This window comes from Hemicordylus capensis, chromosome 5, assembly GCF_027244095.1.
Source record: "Hemicordylus capensis ecotype Gifberg chromosome 5, rHemCap1.1.pri, whole genome shotgun sequence".
Lineage (NCBI taxonomy): Eukaryota > Metazoa > Chordata > Lepidosauria > Squamata > Cordylidae > Hemicordylus > Hemicordylus capensis.
This window is the reverse complement of record NC_069661.1, coordinates 44,489,247-44,509,903: the sequence shown is the minus strand read 5'-3', so window position 1 is coordinate 44,509,903 and position 20,657 is coordinate 44,489,247. Positions and strand designations below refer to the sequence as shown.

The window sequence follows — 20,657 nt, the reverse complement described above, 5'->3', positions numbered from 1 at the left end:
GAAAGTTCACATACCAATGAAACATTCCATAACAAGGACATCCCACTTTACAAGCCTCTGTCTATTGAATTTCAATGTCCTCTCAATTTTATCAGATACAGTTTCTTAGAGAGATAAATTAATGTCTTCCAACGATCTTCCATGTAAATTTTTGACTAGTTAATATATTGTTAGAACAATAACCATGACCTCCAGTGGAATTCCTCAAATCATTCATCACTGCTATATTCTCCTGGGGAAAAATCTTAAATCTGACTACTTAGATCATACACGGCTTACTTTTATTTCATGGTATCCCCTCCCCTTTTGAATGTCAGCATTCTAAGGCATGTAGCACATGTTTGTATTTTTGAGCATACAGTACACAGAATGTCTCCTCTCCTTTTGTGTTTACCTTTCTGAAGGGCACTATGCCTAGAAGTGGTTCAATTTCTGCAAGTGTATAGCTTGAGGTGTGAGGCACAGCACGTGTGTCAGGCTCTTCCCCTTTGGGTGGTTGTCCCTGGAAGAACAACTGCCAGGTGTCAGGGCTTCAGGCCAAGAAATCAAACGTCCAGTAGGCAGCAGCATTGGAATGGTTATTGCATTTTGTGAGCTTGACTGAGGCAGGGTGCGTGGTTGCAGAGAGAGTCTGTTGGAGCAGAGACACTCAGCCTTTGCAAGGCCATTACTTTCAAACCCATGCTCACTGCCACTACTTTCCTTTCAGACCTGCAGCAACCTGTGTTCACTGGAGGCTTGTCAGCAAAAGCAGGACTGTCCGGTTTGTACAAGCTCCCCCTCTCACATCTTACACGTTGGTCAGTACCCACTTCTGTCCTGTTGTATTCTATCCAGTATCTTCTATGTTTAAAAGTTTGTCCCAGTGGGGATCCTGTAGGGGATTGGGCAGGTGGAGTCAGAAAGGAAAAAGGAAGGAGAGGAGAAGGAGAAAATGGAGTTGTTTCTGAATAAACCCGTAGTTATATCTTTTTAAGATTACTTTGTATTTGTGAGGGACGCAGCTATAAAACATATTGAGGGTCTACATACAATTGGTGTATAGAGCCTAATAGGATTCTGCAGAGAGAGTGGGTCAAGCCACTCTCCCCGCAGACAATCAGGGGGTTAGCCCTGGGCGGGCGGTTGGTTTGGCTGCCCACACGATTACCGGCTCCGTTACGTAGCCAGTTGGGGCTGCGGGGATCAGGGGCCACCTGGCTCCCAGAAGTCCCAGAATACCCCCCGCAATTACACAGGGCATTCTGGGGAGCCCCCCCAATGCCAAGAGGCTTGTTTTAGCCTCCTGGTTGGGGGTCTCCTCATGAGTCGCCACGGCATGGCTACTCATGATCACAGATAAGGGGTAAGCGGATAGGGATGTACAACCAGGTTCGACCTCAAACCTGTTCGAGGTTGAACCGGTTTGACTTGACAGTTTGGGGTCGATCCGAACCCCCCCCCCCGACAGTTCGGGGTGTGTGTGAACATTTAAAGGTCTTTTAAAAAACCGTTTGCAGCCCTCCGCAGGGTTCCTGGAGGTAGTGGGGTGGTGTCCCTGGGGGTCCCCCCTCCCCCGCCAGCCTTCTATATGCCCCTCAAAAGCCAGTTCGGCCAGTTCTGCACCCATTTGTGCAGTCTTCGGCTCGTTTTCGGCCTTCTTCTGGTGGGGTGGCGGCCATGTTGGGGGCTGGGCGCCTGCGCAATAGGCCTCTGTGTGGCCCAGGACTTTTTAAGGGACTTTTTACAAAATACCACCAACCCTGAGTCATTTGCCATGATTATTATAGCTACATGATATAATATAATTTGCTTCCTACAACGGAGGGACTACCCTGCAGGCGAGCAGTCCAAATTTCACTTCCTTTCAAATTTCATTATTACTTAAACAAAGTTGATGAGAAAAATACAGTGATTTCATTGGGAATAATCTTCTGTAGCTGGAGGTGAGCCAGATGCATTGAAGCAAAGCAGTTTTGTGCCAGTCACTGAACAGATGTTTTTTTGCTAATCATTTCAAATACCCTTGTGATGAGAAATTCCTCAGCCTGGATAAAGCAAGTAAGTGAAAAAGAAGCACAACACTCCAGACTCATTCACCTCCATTTGGGAAAACGGTTCTTCAGCCAAACTCTAGCAAGAACATTTAAATAAGATTAAAGGACAAAGGAAAAAGAAAAGTTTACTCTTGAGGATGGGAAGATTGAAGTTCCATAAATCAAAGAGGAAGGCCTGGCAAAGGTCAACATTCAACTAATTTATTAGTTAGCAACAAGGTTGGAAGCCAACACATGAAAGGAATGCAAGAGTAAGAGTTTTTATGAGAAAACAGACTCAGAGGTCTAAGCCATTGGAGGTTAAGTTATGACTCCAAATAAAAAGCAATTGGAAGCTAGATGTGACAGAAATGCATGAATTATAGAGTGTAACTACAAGAAAGAAATGACAGTTCTACTGAATATAAGGAAGCAAGTACATGATCAGAACAGGCACACCTGATATGAAAGGCCATGTGGAATACAGAGGATGTACCGAAATATCTTACTTGATGAGGTAATCTTCAAATTAGTGGCTTCAACCCCACACACAAAACCAGTGTGGGACAATCTAGAATTCATTCAGCCATGACACTTTATTAGCAATGATAAAGTTCTCTGTCTCTACACAAAGAAGGGAACAAAAAACAAAGAAAATTCCACTTCATGGATGGAGTGGAGCAGGCACACTCTGATTGGCCACGAGGAAGCAGGAGGTGGGCCCAGCCTTATTCAAGCCATTGCTAGCATGGAATCATGGCGTGTGCTGGGTAAGGCAGCACATTCGCAGCTAGGAGCCCCATCGCTGCAGCTGTCATTCACAAACGTGGTGGCTTGCTGTCAGGAGTTGCAAAGCAAGGGAAGCGCCAACACACGAGTGAACATCAAGGTAGGATGGCTCCCCTTTTCATCCTCCCTCATTAAGGACTCAGGTAAAGGATTTGGACTATCCACATTTGAACAGCCTGAGCAGAAGGCTTCCTACCCAGTCTGACGGGAAATACTAGCTGGGTTTTCTGTCTCCTGTGAAGAAGAGGCTTCTAGTTAGCCATTCATTTCTGTTTCCCTCAAAAACTATCTGTGGCATGAACTAATGGTTGGTACAGCAAGCTCCTCTGCCTAGGTAAAATTGTAACATTTATGATTGACAACTAACTAGCACCCAGAGGGCTGATATATTAAGAAATCTTCACTCCCTGAGTGGAGTCCTGACCCTGGAAGGAAAGAACACCATTTAGGTTCTAAGGCTGAGGCTCTGGAAAAAAGGTCATGTGGTGGGTAGAACCTCTAGTCTAAAGTCAGTACCAGGAATTAGATGAAACTGTTTTATCTTATTATCCCTGTACTTTCCCTCTCAACACTTAATTCCCCTATTTTTGGTTTTTCAATAAAAATATTATAATTGCATACCTGCCAACATGATCCTAATGGGAAAATAGGGATATGTTGGCAGGTATGTAATTGTTAAGTTGCAGAGAGCTGTTGATGTTTGAGCACTCTGAGGCATAGGCGTAACGATAGGGGGGCAGGGGGGGCACGTGCCCCCGGCGCCATCCTTGCGGGTCACGTGGGGGGCGCTGCCACGACCCCCGCCGATCACAAAAAAAAATTTTTTAAATAAAAATTATGGCTCCCCCTCCCCCACGAGCGGTCCCTTCTGATGCCGTGCCCCCCTATTGACTAATTTCCTTTGATTTTTTTGGTTCCCGCCGCCGCACTTTAGGGGCGACCTGTTGGCCATCTTGCCGGCTGCGCACAGCAGAAGCTGCTTCTTAAGGCGCTCGGCAGCGTTCTCTCTCTCTCGGCTGGGCTCTCCTAGCCAGGTCTTTAGCGCACGCGCGACGCGGCCGGCATGCCGAGTCGGCGCGCTGCGCATGCGTCGGCGTCCTCCCAGCTCGGCTCCCCTTCTGCACGTGGTGGCGCGCGGCGGAGGAGAGCGTTGCTGGGGCTGGACTCTGGAGCCAGGCGCAGCGGGCGGCAGGCACGGCACGGACAGACAACAACAAGTAGAAGGATTCGGCTGGAAGCTGGATTAATTAAAGCGTGCACTCGTGACTCGAAAAGGTGTGTGTGTCTCTCTTATTGTGCCTTAATCTTATTCTTCGTTCTTATCAATCCCCGCCACTTCAATCTGCGGTGCCACTTCCTTCCTTATCCTCTGGGCTTTTTCCTATTGCTTTTACTGAAAATAATTACTTTTATTGCTTTTTGCTTTTTACTGAAAATAAATAATGTGCACCAGAACAGCAAAGCAAGGGTAGCGGGGAGCAGGCGGGCGCGCGCTTGTGCCTGGCGAAGGGAGGACGGCAGTGGGCGAGGAGAGCGCGGGGGGCCTCTTGCCTTGCAGGCACAATGCTGGCTCCGCTACCGGCAAGTCAGAGCAGGAGGGAGCTGAACCAGGCAGCTGCCGAGTGCATCCTCAGCAAGCAGCTCCGCAAGGTGGGCAGCCGGCCAGGAGTAGCAGCAGCAGCAGCAGCTTCTCCCTCCAGTGCTCAGGGAGTTGGGGGCGAACACGCCGTGGGGAGCGAAGAGCTAGTCGTTGTCGAGGGCTGGGAAAAGAAAGCAGCCAGGCTTGGCGGGGCACGGTTCCGAAAGGTCTCTACTTTTGGAGGCGTTTCTGGGCGCGTGGAAGTTAGTTTCAGTTTTAGTTCAGATTGGAGGTGGGCTTTGGAGTGCAGCGTTTCCTCCCGCAGGGCTTCCTTTTGTTTACCAGTAACTTATGTCGCCTCCCCCCCCCCATGCATGAATCCCCCGATTTTTCCTTCCCTGCTCTGTATACCCCTCTCCCCCATGTGTTGCATGTTGCTCTGGTTATCCTGCTAAACACAGTGCCATGCCACGGGTCACCTTCGTGCCCCTTTTGTAATGGAGGCACTAGAGGAACAGCTCTGTAGCTCCCAAGGCACCAACACAGAAAGGCAAAAGCTTTCCTTGTTGTCTTTGGATTCCCTTCTGAAACCTGAGCGATCAATTGATGCATGTGGTGGCTGCTTTCCCGCCCCCCCCCCCGCCGCTTTGCATGAGGAAGGGGGGTTGTCAGGGTAAGAGGGAACCTTCTCTGCTTGCATCTCCTCCCAGCTGCTCCTGTAAACCAATTCTTTCCTCTGTGCTTTTATCCTGTTCTTGCTCAACTTCTCATTTTACTCCTGTGCATGAACACACACACGTGTTCTCAAGTTATGCATGATCCATTTGAGGTTTTCCTTCTGTCAAGTGAATGTTTTCCTTACGCCTCTCCTCCCCTGTCCTGTCCATTAAGCAAATTGAACCTGCCCTGCTTCATGCCTCAGTTCTCTCTTTCATTTAATGATGGAAGGTTTTTAAATTCTACCTTCCAAATCAATTTTTTTAATCCATTCTATGCATGAAACTAGCATTCATGAAACTATGCAACTAGCATACGGCAGTAGTCAGACCTTTTCACCTGCCCTGCCTGAACTGCAGCCCAGCAAGCACTTTCCAGCTGCATTTGTATGTTGTAAGGAAATGGGTGCGATTTCTCTTCCCCAATGTATGTCCCTGTAAGTGATTGTGTTTGAATGTGTGAAATATGTGCAAATGACATAATTTAAAAACAGCAACAATGAATCTTTGCGTAGGACTATTCACAAGGGAGTTTATAAACAGATTATTTCATTTAGATAGACAATTTGGCTCAGCAAGAAGAAACCCCAATTTATTTGATGCTTGTTGATTACATTATCTATTATATTTGTTCTTCTTCCAAGTTCAGGGCCACCTGCATAATCTTCCTGCTTTGTTCTCACAACAACCCTGTCTTGTCAAAACCAACTTGATAGCACAACAAGCCACACCAGGGCTACCAACTTTCCAATAAGCCTCTGTAGCTGTCAGCTTTCCAGCTTTATTGGAAAGTTGGTAGCCCTGGTATGACTTGTTGTGCTATCAAGTTGGTTTTGACTACTGGCACCTACAGAACCCTGTGGTTTTCTTTGGTAGAATACAGGAGCAGTTTACCATTGCCTCCTTCCACGTAATATGAAATGTTGCCTTTCAGCATCTTCATATATCACTGCTGCCCGATATAGGTGTTTCCATTCGAACCCACAACTTTTTGCTCCCTAGGCAAGTTACTTCCCTGCTGTGCCATTAGGTGTGGCTTGTATTCCTTGTAAATCTAGGAGTAGGCGGTTGTGGTGTGTGTGTGTGTGTGTGTGTGTGTGTAGGATCTTGATTATGGAAGTTGGCTGAGTGTCAGGATGGGACAGGTGTCTTGTGTGTGTGCTGCAGTAGTATTTAGGAACATAGGAAGCTGCCATATACTGAGTCAGACCATTGGTCTATCTAGCTCAGCATTGTCTACCCAGTCTGGCAGCGGCTTCTCCAAGGTTGCAGGCAGGAGTCTCTTGCAGCACTATCTTGGAGATGCTGCCATGGAGGGAACTTGGGACCTAGATGCTCTTCCCAGAGTGGCTCCATCTCCTGAGGGGAATATCTTCCAGTGCTCACACTTCAAGTCTCCCATTCAAATGCAAACCAGGGTGGACCCTGCTTAGCTAAGGGGGCGGCGGGGGGGTGCAATTTCAGTGCTTGCCCCGGGCGCCGTTTTCCCTAGTTACGCCTCTGCTCTGAGGAGTTAACTCTCTCCCACAGGCCTGTCACTCGGGCATGTTATTCTCTGGGCATCCAAGGGTGGGAAAGACTAGAGGGGCTTGATTCCCAAGGTGACAAGTTCTTCTGTTTGTGTCTTGGAAAGGGGGACGGTTCAGTGAGGCGATGGCAGCATGCAAGATTGGAAGGAGTAAATGGGAAGAGAGGGTGTGGCAGCTTTAAGGAGGTAAGGTTTGCAGCCCCATTTCTCCACACCCCCTACCCTCCAAATCTTAGTTGTATGTACAACTTTGTGTAAGGTTTCAAAATAGTTTTCAAAATACATAATTTATTGATCAAATATTGGCATTAACGTCAACTACAAAGAAGAAACGTATTCCAGGCGTGGGTAGCTGGATGCATGTGTGCCTGGCTGGGTAGTTTTGGAGCAAACGTTTAGATCCAGTATTTGAATAAGCTGTTATTGGGAAATACTGCCTTTGATATTTGCATCAAATAAACCAATTTTCCTGCCCTTTTAGAGCTTGAGCACTGTTTATAAAGAGCAGAGTAGCTTGCAATGACTCAGTGATTTTTCTTCTCAGATAATATTGAGGATATGTGTTTGAATATTAATTATATTGACAAATCTTTGTAACACTAGGCTGACTAGCAAGTTGAACTCGCAGACAAGTCACTTAACATTAGCCTAGAATGACATTTGTGATGTTGTGTGAGGTTTGTTGAAAATGACAATATTATATCAATTCTACTTGCGCAAATGGAAGGTTCCAAATTCCAATAACTGAACTAGATATGTTAGATAGTGCATGTGCTAGTTGCTCAGCTTACCAGTCTAGTGCTACAAATAAATATATGTGAGTTTATCTCCACCTAGATATATTATAAGGGTATTCACACATGCATCCTAACCCAGGCTAGGGCAGCCCAGCCTGAGTTAGTCTGTGTGTGTGAAGCACCAGGAGTGAGGTCGCTCCCAGCACTGCACCCGTGCCAAGCCCTACTTTTAAACCTGGTGTTTAGCCGAGGTTAAGCAAACCTGTAGTTCGCTTAATCTCGGCCAGTGATCATCTGAGCTATCGCTGCCGGGTTAAATGGCTTCCCTTGACCCCGGCCCACCGCCATTTCCAGCAGTGAGCCTGGGGGAAGAGCAGCAGCTGCTCTAACAAGAGCAGCCCCCATGCTTGTGTCCCAGGGCACCATGGGCTGCAGGAGGGAGAAGTCCTTCCACTCCCAGCATCTCCCTTTGCTGCACCATTGCTCATGTGGGCACACAGCTCGGCAGGGGGGAGGACTGTGGCTGATTGTCTGCCGAGTAAGGCAGGTGAGCTTCTGCCTGCCTCACAGTCCGCCTGCCTTCCCAGCAAGGTCATGTGCATGACCTCTGTGTTTCTTCTGAGATACACTGATGTGTATAGTCTCTTACAGGTGTGTTAACTGTGATGTTTCTTTCACACATGTGGAACTTACTGCTGCATTAATCAAGTAATTTACATTACACAGGCACAGGAGTATCTGTGTGTTATGGGCGGAGAGATAAAACAGCGTTCTATCATGTTATTTCACCTGACCTCCCCTCCCAAGCTTCCATAGTTTGTCAAAGCTTTCCTTTTGCACTATTCATGCTAGAACCAGCATTTTAAATTCAGAATTGCCTGCTGAACAAGTGTGTCAGTTTTTTAATGAATCTGTGGGAAAATGGCTAAGTTAAGAAGCAGAAGTTGACAAGAATATATAACCCCCTACACCCTGGTTGGGTCTTTCTACCTTGCTATATTTATAATTGGAGATTTGCTAATAGTACAGTACACACTGACTCAGTTTCTTCAGGAAAGAACTTTTTCAATAGTCTGTCTTCTGTCCTAGGACCTTTCATGGATTTGTCAAAATAAATGTTTTCAATTTCTACAAATTAAAAGTGCTCTCATTAGGTTATGTGATAAAAACAGATTTGTACATGCTCAGTTGTACATGCCAAGAATATTCTATAGTAAGTTTGTGAGGAGAAAAGGGGAGGGGAAAACTTGCAGTTTAGACGGGCAGTAGAGGCACATATTTTAGTGTGTGTGTGTGTGTGTGCACATGTGCACCGAGTTATATATCTGTGACCTTTGAATAGATGAAAACAGTAGCGTAACACACTCTGAAGGGACCTGTGTACAAGAATTGAACAAGGGTCTCATCAGGTAATTTCCACATAGAGATCAATGGTGGGGGAAAGGTTAAGAACTCCTGAATGGCTGGATAGAAAGCTACAACTTCTGGGACAGGACTGGTAGAAAACATCTACATGTTTGCAGGGCAGTGTGCACCCATCAGCTACATATTCCCTCAGTACTGAAGAATGACACTTTGCCCTCATCTCTGCAGATGGCAGTTATGACATCACCTGTTGTTTCTCTGTTATGATGCGCTCATTGTCTCCTTGGAGATGGCTGAAACTCAAAGGTCAGGCTCAGTGGTGTGGGGGATGCAGGAGAAGCAGCAGCATCTCACAGGGGCAGCTTGGTTCTCCTATCCCAAGAATAGATGGGATAAGTATGGCAAAGCAATTGTGTTCCTTTAAAATATACAAATGTGTGATAAGGCAGTCAGGTAAATAGTACCTTTCTGTTCCAGAACAGGAATTTGTAATGGATGGAGGCAGTTTGAAACCAAACAATCCAGCAAATGAGGCAAGTATTTCAGGATCTCTAAATGCCCAATTATTTCACCTCCTTTCTTTGGTTCTATAAATAACCTTTGCCAAGGCTTAATTCTATAGACAGTAGGGGAAAAGATACTACATTGCCTGGAGTAGTACCTTTGTCCTTGAAATAGACCAACTTGAACAGGAAACTACAAATTTACAACAATGACAACCTTTGTTTTGGGAATCATCTGGAAAAGCTGTAAAAAAATAGTTTCCACCAAGATAAAGAAAATAAACTCATAACAAAACTTGTGACACAAGGTAAGGAATGATGCAAGGTAAGAATATAACTTGTTGCACTGTTTCAGAAAAAGGGAAGTGAAAAACTTTAGATATGAACATTACCAACACCGAGGTAAGTACTTTATTGCTAAAGAAAGCAGCCGTTTGGTTTATTTCCTACGAAATGATAGACTCCACCATCACAATGTGCTTTATTGGCAGGAAATGGCTTGACGAAATGCATGGTTTTCAATCAGCTTAGGCAAGCAACAACGTCATAACAAAAAGTATGATGTTACACATCATTCAGATATTTGTTCATTCATTGGTTTTTAGTTATTTTTAAAAAAGTTTCTAAAACAATTTTAAAATGTTATAACTGTTCTGTTTTATGGCAGAAAGTTACATAATATTTTGGAGAATAATCCTCCACTCTGTCCATCTTTCAAGTCTCATTTGTAGGAATCTGCCCCTTGTCTTGATATAAAAGGAGTACCCCAACCTTTGCACCCCATGTTATAATTCCAGAACAGCTGGACATAAAGTTATTGGAATTCATATGTGAGTAGCACATGATGGTAGCCTTAAATGTGTGGAAGTTCAAGTTTAACCCCTGCTATCTTGGCAAAGAGGCACCTTTTAATGTGGTGATTCTCTTTATTTAGCAGGGGGAGAGTAAATGGCCCTATCCACCCCCAGCACAGTACCTCCAGTGACTGTTGCTGGTGTCTATCTTATGTTTCTTTTTAGATTGTGAGCCCTTTGGGGACAGGGTTCTATCTTATTTGTTTATTTCTCCGTGTAAACTGCCCTGAGCCATTTTTGGAAGGGCGGTATAGAAATCGAATGAATGAATGAATGACATCAGTTCATTAGTTGATTTTTAATGAATGTTTTAAGAAGCCTTTTTTCAGGCTCAGACACATCCCTCGCCCTTCCTTCTCTCTTTCTTCCCCTCCCTTCTTTTTCTTTCTTTCTCTCTGCTCCACTCGCTTTTCCCCTCTATCTTCCTCCACCTCCTTCCTTCCTTCCTTCCTTCCTTTCTCTCTCTCTCTCTCTTCCTGTGTTAACAGATCTTGTTCATCTTGTTTCCTCATCTAATTCACACAATGGCATATTCCTCCTGAAGGGGCTCTTTCCTCCCTCACGACCCTTCTCTTCGCAGACCCTGCCCACTATTCTTTTATACATAGAGAACCTTCTCTCCTCTAAAATCAAGCACATCTTCCGACCAGTGACAGTTGCATTCCAACTGACCTTAACCATCACAGGCTCCTCCTCAATATCTGCATATGGAATACCCACTGCCCAATCATCACAGTGCCACAGGCTCCTCCTTCCTATCTGCATATGGAATCCCCACTGCCCAATCACCATGATGCTTCTGCTTGCGAACTCCCGTGAGAGTTGCCATGCACAGGATTAGCAACGGGTACGCCTTAGAGAATTATAGATAGATAGATTATGCCACACTAGTCTGACAGGGCATTGGCATTAAGTTGGCACCTTTGCTTTAGGGAGTATTCCAAGTCTGGGTATAATGACAGTCTCTGGGACTCAAAAGGGTCATTCATACAACCAGTGTGGTTGTGGGTAGTGGAGGGGGGAGAGGCAAAATCGCACCTACCTCCCCCCACACAGCCTCCTTTACCTCCCAGTTGCACTGCTCACACGAACACAGCTGCAGTGCATGGTGTGGTGATCTGGAAGCTCAGGAATTGGAGTCCAGCCTCCCGGAATCCCACAATGCACCACGTGAGCAGTGTGGTACATTGTGGAACTGCTAGAGGCCAGGTCACTCCTTCCCCCAGCCTCTGTCTTTAAAATGGCTGCCCATATGAATGGTTGGTGAAGGAGGAGGGCGCATGCCCTCCTACCTCAGTTTTAGCTCAGGTAAAAATCCCAGGCTATCCTGCTGAGGAGTGCCAGGATTGGGATCAATCCTGGCGGTTTTCACAAGCAGCTCTACCTAAGTAGGGCTGCACTAGCCCAGGTAGAGCTGGTTGTGAGAACGACCTCAAGGTCAGTCCAAACCCCCTCTTTTCACAGAAGCTAAAAGTATAACCTTTGATTAATTGCTCAGGAATTGCTGGCCATTAGTAGAAGAAGGAAGCAGAAAGACCAAGCAAAACAGTCTAAGAAAAGATAGCCTCAGTATATTCATCCACTACTTCTCCTCTTCAGGAGTTGGCATATGCTCCCTAAATGACTGTCTGGAAGCAGTAATGGGCTGGATGAGGGAGAATAGACTGAAGCTGAATCCAGATAAGATGGAGGTACTTATTGTGCGGGGTCAGAACTCTAGAGATGATCTTGATCTCCCTGTTCTAGATGGGGTCACACTTCCCAAAAAGGAATAGGTTCGCAGTCTGGGAGTACTTCTGGATTCACACCTCTCCCTGGTTTCTCAGGTTGAGGCGGTGGCCAAGGGTGCTTTCTATCAGCTTCGGCTGATACGCCAGCTGCGCCCCTTTCTCGAGATCAACGATCTCAAAACAGTGGTACATCTGTTGGTAACCTCCAGACTTGACTTTTGTAATGCGCTCTACCTGGGGCTGCCTTTGTACGTAGTCCGGAAACTTCAGTTGGTTCAGAATGCGGCAGCCAGGTTGGTCTCTGGGTCATCTCGGAGAGACCACATTACTCCTTTGTTGATGTAGCTACACTGGCTGCCAATAGGTTTCTGGGCAAAATACAAAGTGCTAGTTATAACTTACAAAGCCCTAAACGGCTTAGGCCCTGGGTATTTAAAAGGGTGTCTTCTTCACTATGAGCCCCACTGCCCACTGAGGTAACTTGATAAGGTCTGTCTCCAGTTGCCGCCAACTCATTTGATGACTACACAGAGACGAGCCTTCTCAGCTGCTGCCCCAAGATTGTAGAATACGCTCCCTACTAAGATACGAGCCTTCCCATCTCTGGCAATGTTTAAGAAACTTCTGAAAACACATCTCTTCAACCAAGCTTTCTCAGCTTTTTAAAACTTGTTTTTAAATTATTTTGGCTATTTAACTGGTGTTTTATGATGTTTTAATTGTTAATTATTATTAACAACAATAATAATAATTTTATGCAGTTTTATAATTTCTGTTTTAATTGTTAATTGATTTTAGTGGTGTTTTCATGTAAACCGCCCTGAGCCTTTTGGAAGGGCAGTATAAACATTTTAAGAATGAATGAATGAATGAATGAATGAATGAATAATAGTTCACAGAGTACAGTTGAACGTAACAAACTCTGTGTACTGTTGCCTCTACCTTTTCCTAAAATTGTCAAAAATGCCCTGTCACATTCCAGTGCTGTTATTTATGATTTATACATGTGCCTGAAGATTTTAATTAGACTTTATACTCGCTGCCACCTTAAAATTCCCGTCAAACCTCTCTATATTTAGCACACTGAAATTGGTTTGCATAGCCTAGCATAAGAGTAGGTGGGGTAGTTGACAAATTTACTCAGTTTGGTGTTTAAAACAAGTAATTAGAATAAAGTTTATTAAACATATTTTTTTCACTGAGGTTTGTTTGCCTTTCTTTACATTACCAAACTGTAGGGTGTTTATCGTCACCTTAAGTGATGCAGAGAGGAAATGCTTGACTAACAAGCATTTGACTAACAGCAGAAGGTTGCTGGTTTGAATCCCTGCTGGTATGTTTCCCAGACTATGGGAAACACCTAGATTGGGCAGCAGTGATATAGGAAGATGCTGAAAGACATCATCTCATACTTCATGGGAGGAGGCAATGGTAAACCCCTCCTGTGTTCTACCAAAGAAAACCACACGGCTCTGTGGGCACCAGGAGTCAAAATCAACTTGACGAGACACTCTACCTTTAGGGTGTTTATGCTTGTTTGTTACTACGTTTCTTCTGTTAAAGCACAAGGACAGTACTCTACTGACCAAAACACATACACTTCACTAGTTCTTCACCAGATTAGGTTATTCACCATGAGGTGCTACACATGAGCAGTATGTAGAGCTGAAAGGGGGTCTGCAAAGAGAGTGGGTTTGACTCAGGGAGCCCTCCCTGGGTGGCCGAATTGGCCACCAAGGCGATTACTGGCTCTGTCATGGAGCCGGTTGGGGCAGCGAGGTTCGGGAGCCTCCTGACCCCCCAGAAGTCCCATAAGGTACCATGCAAGTGTGCCCTATGGGACTTTTGAGGAGCCTCCCGACACTGGGAGGCTTGTTGTAGGCTCCCAGTCAGGAGGCTACTCATGAGTAGTTGCAGTGCGGAGCCACGCTGCACTGACACATGATAGTTTAACCTGCTTGCGCCCAAAACCTGGGTTAAGTTACAGGCCACTTAAGAGGGCTTGCTGCTGCAAAAGGGCTGGAAAGGGTTCCCTTAGCCCAGTTTTGGTTGGTCGTGAGAATTGTTGGAGGGTGTAATTTACCCATGATGAGTTTTGTGATTAATTAGCACAACACTAAGGAAGCTAGCCACTCCAGTTACAGAGTAGAATGCAGAGTTTAGTTGCTGCAGCTATTTAGAGAAGACACATGGAGATTCTTGTAGAATTAAAATACTAAGTAGATTTATTGGTGAAGTACACTTCAGATAGGAAAGACCTAACCCTATCTATATGCTTGCTTATTCATTCATTCATTCATTCATTCGATTTCTATACCACCCTTCCAAACTGCTTGGCCAAAAGGCGCCAACAACACTGCAGCTGAACCAAGAGGGATGAGGGGGATGGAAACAACCAGATGGAGGAGGAGGAGGAGTGTGGCTCAGGCGAAGTTGGAGAGATCTCTGAGGAAAAGAGAGCTGTGGCAGGGAGTAAGGGGACCAATCAAGTACTAGTGTGCAGATGTTCTGCGTGGGTTAAGCTAGTTTTTGTTATTTAGCTAGCCATGTCTCCAGGTTGCTCTCAAACTGGTATGTGTCTTCTTAGACCTGTGCGATTCTTGCTCTCACTCTGGGACAGAAAGACCAAATCAGTACTCCAAAGACTTCCAGTTTTTGGAGCCAAATCATGAACACAAGGGGGGTGTTGTGAGGGAAGAGAAATGAAGGGTTCAGGCAATCTGCCTTAACACAAGAAACATGAATGGCTTGTATGTTGTGTGTGTTACATAATGGTAGGTGGGTAGGTAGGTAGAATGTTATGTATGTTAGGAAAATATGTGTTTGTTAGTCAATGGTCTTGCTTTAACCTTTTGTGTGCTCAGGAATTCAGCTCATATTTCAGACTTTTGTGCTTTTTGTGTAATTTTGTGCTTACATATACGAAGAAATAATGATGATGTTCTGTCTTCATATTTTGTGATCACATATAAACCTTATGTGAGGTAAGAATGAAGTAGGCAGCATATTTTAAAGTCAAAAAAGGTTGTCCTTTTATCAAAAGTTTGAGAAACACTGCCTTAGACAGGGGCATAGCTGGGGGAGAGGGGGCCCGTGTTCATCCCTCTCTCTCTGGCGGCCCCCCAGAGTGAGGGAGATAATAAAGAAAATAGGGAGGGGTGGAGCTGGAGGTCCCTTGGGAGCTGGGGGCCCGTGTTCTTTGAACCCTTTCACTCAATTATAGCTATGCCCCTGGCCTTAGAGTCTCTCTTTCTCTCAATATATATTCATTAAAGTCAGCTGAAGTCATGCCAATGTATTTGGAACCTCTTACTCTGATCAGAGACCCATTTTGTTTTCATAAGTCAATGGTGCAACATCTTTTTTGGCCTGTGCTCATGTCTAGGATTTGCATCTCTGTAATTTAATTTTAACTTGTGGATTTAATCTGATTTTTTATACATATGTAAGTTATCTGTTACCTATTTTATAGAATGCATGAGCCCAGAGGCCTTAGAGGATTGGGTGTCTTTTAGAAATGATGATAATGTTAATCTTTTTTTAAAAAACACTATTTGTCACATTCGCTAGGGTCTGCAAAGTATAACCATGATATCTTCAGGGAGTTAGGTATGTTAGTACAGCTGTGAATAAAAGAAGATTGTGTTCAAACCACATAGTTTCCTTTAAACTGGATTAATGGTTTGGTATTTCTTCCAACATTTACATTCTTATTTTTAGGCATTCTTACAAACAGTATTCCCCCCTCCCACAGCACCCAATTTTCACTAAACTAAACAAATTTCTGCCAACAAATTGCATTATTTTTAATATTGGCTAACAAGTAGGCTTCTATTGTTCATTTACAAAACTCATGAATCACCAAAATACAACATTTCTGGCACAATCTTTCTTGGACACACTCTGAAAACAATAGGAAGCTTTAGCCAAGACTTCATGCTCAGTTTTCATTTTAGGCTGCAGTGTTGCCAACTGTCAGGAAGAGTATAAACAGTTCATAAACTATAAGTGTTCTCTTGTTGGGCTGCTACAAGAGCATAATTGTCTATTTTATCTTCCTTAACTAGCCTCATGAAACATGCACATTTGGTCACAAATTTTGTGCAAGGAATGCAGCATGTAAAAATATTAAGTATTTCTGATAAAGTTTAATATTGTGAAATCCAGCTTCTAAGTTATTGAATAGATAGTATCTGACTCCAATAAGATTGTCCAAGCTTTATCATGATTCAGATTTTAATGGTTTCAGATGGTTGTGTCCAGAGTGAGCAGCAAGTGGGGAGCAATAAACTAGAGCCATAGAACTGGGATTAATGACGGCCACAAGCGTCTCGCAACTGTAAATATGTCAAAACAGTTTGGCAATCCTAGGCATAAAATCCACATAGGTTTATCCAGCCCACATGCTACTTATCCTGCCTGGGAGGGAGCATAAGACACTGCTCTGCTTACCTAACCCCTGGCAGTATAACTTCTTTCTCCAGCCACATGACCAGTTTGGGTGCTTTTAGGTCCCAAGGCCATCTCTTTCTTTTGAGGAACATTTACTAGTACTACTACAACTACTACTACTACTAGCATGGTGTAGTCAGCGTGGTGTAGTAGAGCCAGCATGGTGTAGTGGCTAGAGTGCTGGACTAGGACCGGGGAGACCCAAGTTCAAATCCCCATTCAGCCATGAGACTTGCTGGGTGACTCAGGGCCAGTCACTTCTCTCTCAGCCAGGGGCGTATCTAGGGTGGGGCAGGCAGGGCACGTGCCCTGGGCACCACTTGAAGGGGGGCGCAATTTCTTAAAATTAAATTATTATTTTTTAAAATGGCCACCAAAAACAAAATGGCCACTGGGCAGGTTCAAATGGCCTCTGTGAGGCCCTAGGGCATGCCACGCCTCTCAGAGGCCATTTGAGCATGCACAGTGGCCATTTTGTTTTCAGCAGCCATTTTTTTTTAAACTTATTTTAAAAAATGACCACCGCACATGCTCAAATGGTGCCTGTGAGGCCCTAGAGGCCAGTGGGAGGAGGGGGAAACTTTGCAGACCCCCCACAGCCTTTAAGAAGTCCCCCAAAGGGGCTACAGGTAATTTTTTTAAAAAATTAATATAATATGTCACTGTACACATATTCAGATTGGCACTATGTACAGAGAATCAGGGCTTGTGAATACTGAGCTGAAGTTTATGAGCTAAGATTGTATCCATTTGCTCTTACTTTGCTTCTTGTGATAAACGAGTTAAATGTGATGTCTTAATAATATGGCTATTAATGGTGAGTTTGTCTTTGAATCAATGTGAAATCCTTAGTATTAAGGCCCACTGGGAGTTTCTTGCTCTTTCTCTCATTTTTACTGTCTTTCTGAAATACTAGAATATATTCCAAGCAGTGACACAGTTTACTCTGCATATCGTTTAATTATTTTCAGAGTATCTGAAGTATGTGAACTGCCCTGCGCCGTATCAGAAGGGCGGTATATAAATCTAATAAATAAATAAATAAATAAATCTGGGGAAAGTTTATTTTTAAAACTTATGTAATCGTGATGCTACAATGCATAGCAGAGAATTAGACAGGCACTTCTTTTAGTTTTTCCAAGTACACCTCCGCATAATATTTGGGGATTTCATGAGCCCCAACACACTGAAACTTGTAGTTTTCCAGCATTTTCTTGGTCTGTCTACGTCCACTGCTAAATAGTTTTTGAAATATTAAAAGATTAACAAGCTTGACTTGTATTTTTGAACTGATATTATGCTAAAGTTATCTGAAAGATGGGTGTCAGGTGTTTGGACAGGGGGCGCAATTTCAGTGCTTGCCCTAGGCACTAGTTCCCCTTGATACGCCTCTGCTCTCAGCCTAACCTACTTCACAGGGTTGTTGTGAGGATAAACGTAAGTATGTAGTACACTGCTCTGGGCTCCTTGGAGGAAGAGCGGGATATAAAATGTCATAATAATAATGATAGCAATAAATAATACTGTTTGAGGCTGTTCTCACGAGCAGCCATGATTGGGCTAGGGCAGCTATCCTGCGGTGCCTTGGCAGCAAACCCGGCTAAGAAGCTGGGCTCTTAAAGGAGCAAGCACTCCCTTAACCCTGTTTACCTGACCGTGTGTCAGTGCCAGCTGCTTTCAGCTGGCACTGAAGCACTGACGGGAGCCTGCCTGTCGCTGAGGAGATCCACACAGTCACAGTGGAATTTCCAGGAGCCGGGGCAATGTGTCCTGACCTCTGCACCATGGCAGCTGCGGGCTGTCTGGGCGCACAATCCGTGTGCCCAGACCTCCCTACCTGGATCATCTGCGGGGAAGGCAAGCTTCTGCTGCCTTCCCCACCGCCGTCCTCAAGTCCTCTTATGCGGTCGTGAGAAAGGGCTCTTTATCTCTTGTAAGACCAGATCCATGTTTAATCCAAATTAACATTCTAGAATCAATTGTGACAATGAATGGAAGCAATAAAAATACCCATACTTGCATGTCTGATCAGCAGAAGTGACAAAATATTTCCCTGCTCCTTTCAACTAGCAATCAACCAAAGTCTACAGTGATGCCCATGTGCCCTGCTTCTGGGCTAAACAAAGGGTGAATTTGTTTAGCCAGGAATCCCCCAGCCAATGCCACCCACTATGCCAGCCAAAGGGCATGTTACCATTCATGGGGCACCATGGGAGACCAAAATGCCATAGCCTTAGCATCCTGAGCTTCTGGCTTCCATTCTCCCCAGTCTTTCCATATGAAGCTTTCATCATAGCTTTGCCTGGTAAGAAAAATGTATCTAGCTAGCGTTAATGGCTGATATCCTGACTAACACTGTGTATGTGCTCCAAACACCAGAACACACACAGTTCTAGCCCCCATGCTTGTTTCCATGTTTCCAAAGTGCAAATGGTCTTGCATAAGAGTGCAAACACTGTGGAGCTTTTCCAGTGCTCTGGAAGCCCTTGTTAGAGTGGACACACATCCCTGATCCACAGTGACATATAGGTCGGCATTTACTCCATAATATAAGATGAGGGTTTAACTAACTTGCATTAAAATGAGATAATTGCTTTCAAATACAGTGTCATTCTTGGATTATTTATTACGAAGTATGCAACAGTGATACAGCTAGACATTTCTTTTCTTTAATTTGATCATTCTGTGTTTGACAAATCTGAACATTAGCCCCACTCTTTGGCTTTTATTGTGATATCCTGACAGCAGAGAATAAAATGTAAAGTCTGTGAAATATATGACCAATGCAAATGAGGACATTACTAATAAACTGTAGAAGGGGGAAATTCAAAAGATAAGAGTTTTTCTCACACCTGCATAGCAAGGTGCACTGAACAAAATACCCACATCAGCATAACAGTCTACATTCTATCTTGTCTATGAATCTATGTTCCAAATCTACAGGGATGATGAGGGAACTGAAGTCTTATGTACATAATGAGGATTAATGTCTACCTAACAATAGTATGCACCCTTTCTTGGAGCTTCCACTCAAAGGTTATGCTAGGACATCCTCACCAATGGTGTGAGGTGCTCTGCATGCAGTGCCTCTGTACTGTTAAGTGAAGATGTGGCCTATGGCTGTATTATTGTTCATTTAATCTGTTGCAATAACCTTAACTCTTTCCGTATTTTATAGAATTATACGTTAACAATTAAAAGTGTACTTTTCATTTACTTTATTTAAAGTTTCTTTAAATAAAGAAGGTATTACTATAACAACTAGAAAAGCGGCTTGCTTTAAAAAATAAAACAAAGCGCCCCCCTCCCGGCTTTTGGTTCCACTGTACAGTCTTACATCAGCATCTTCAATCATGCATCTTTGCAAGGAGGTCAATCACAGCATCCTCAGAAATCAAGTCTTTCAAAAGAAAGGAGAGAAAGGTGCCTAATCTAGTCTGTCCTGTTGTGATTCTCAGCCAGGTATGTAAATAGTTTCACATTCCGAACAATCTTTATAGCCGCAGCTACTCACTGGGATGGTTAGTGCAACTTGCATGGCCTTTTTCCTAAGAGTTGGAAAACCCAAGTTCAAATCCCCACTCACCCCATGAAACTTACTAAATGACACTGAGGCTATTCTCAGGATCGGTCGAAGTCAGGCTAAGGGGAGCCTAGCCCGATTTCAGTCTATTTTGTGCTGCAACAGGAGCCGTGTGGCTCCCGGCAGCAAACCTCCCAAAGTATCCATCTCCTTCGCCGAGGTTAATGGAGCGAGCACTTGGTTAACCTCGTCTTTTTGATCACGCATTGCCGCACTGCGTCTCTGTGCCACAGCAACACATGAGGAGACCCCTGGCCAGGAGGCTGCAAGCAGCCTCTTTGGCTCAGGGGACTCTCCAGCATGCCCCGTGCGCTCACACGGGGCATCCTGGGACTTCCGGGGGCCATGCGGCCCCTGATCCCCACAGTGCCTGCCCGCTCCATGACGGAGCCGGCAGTTGTGTGGGCAGCCGATCCGGCCACCCAGGGCTGCAACTGTGATTGTCTCCCTGCAAACCCCCTTAAGGCAGGTCTCACTGATTGTGAGACTCGCCTCATTCTCACTCAGCCTAACCTATCTTACAGGGTGGATCCTAGGCAGAGGGAATCAAAGGATCTATTCCACAGTAAGGCCGTCACCAAGGTGGAATCATGTCCTTGGGTGCATGGCTAGAACCCATCAAAGGAGGTTCCAAGGTTGTCTGGCAAGCACCCAGTCGAATGCATCCATCACAGTGAGACTTGTGCATAGTATGTGTAAGCAAGTCAGGTCCAGTCACCGGAACTTGCTAGCAACAATTGTTGATTTATTCTTTTGAGAAAGTTTAGGTGTAAAGAATGAGGATCAACGCTTTGCTATGACTCAAA

The 20,657-nt window shown here is 44.7% G+C and overlaps 1 protein-coding gene across 1 annotated transcript in view; it reads right to left on the bottom strand.

Annotated features, from left to right (window-relative positions):
- REC114 (REC114 meiotic recombination protein) overlaps nt 1-802 on the bottom strand; it is a 28,491-nt gene extending 27,689 nt beyond the window's left edge. Inside the window, exon 1 of the mRNA XM_053254361.1 lies at nt 395-802. The gene's annotated coding sequence lies outside the window, so the exon portion shown is untranslated. The remainder of the gene's footprint in view (nt 1-394) is intronic.
- Between the last annotated feature and the right edge of the window lie 19,855 nt (nt 803-20,657).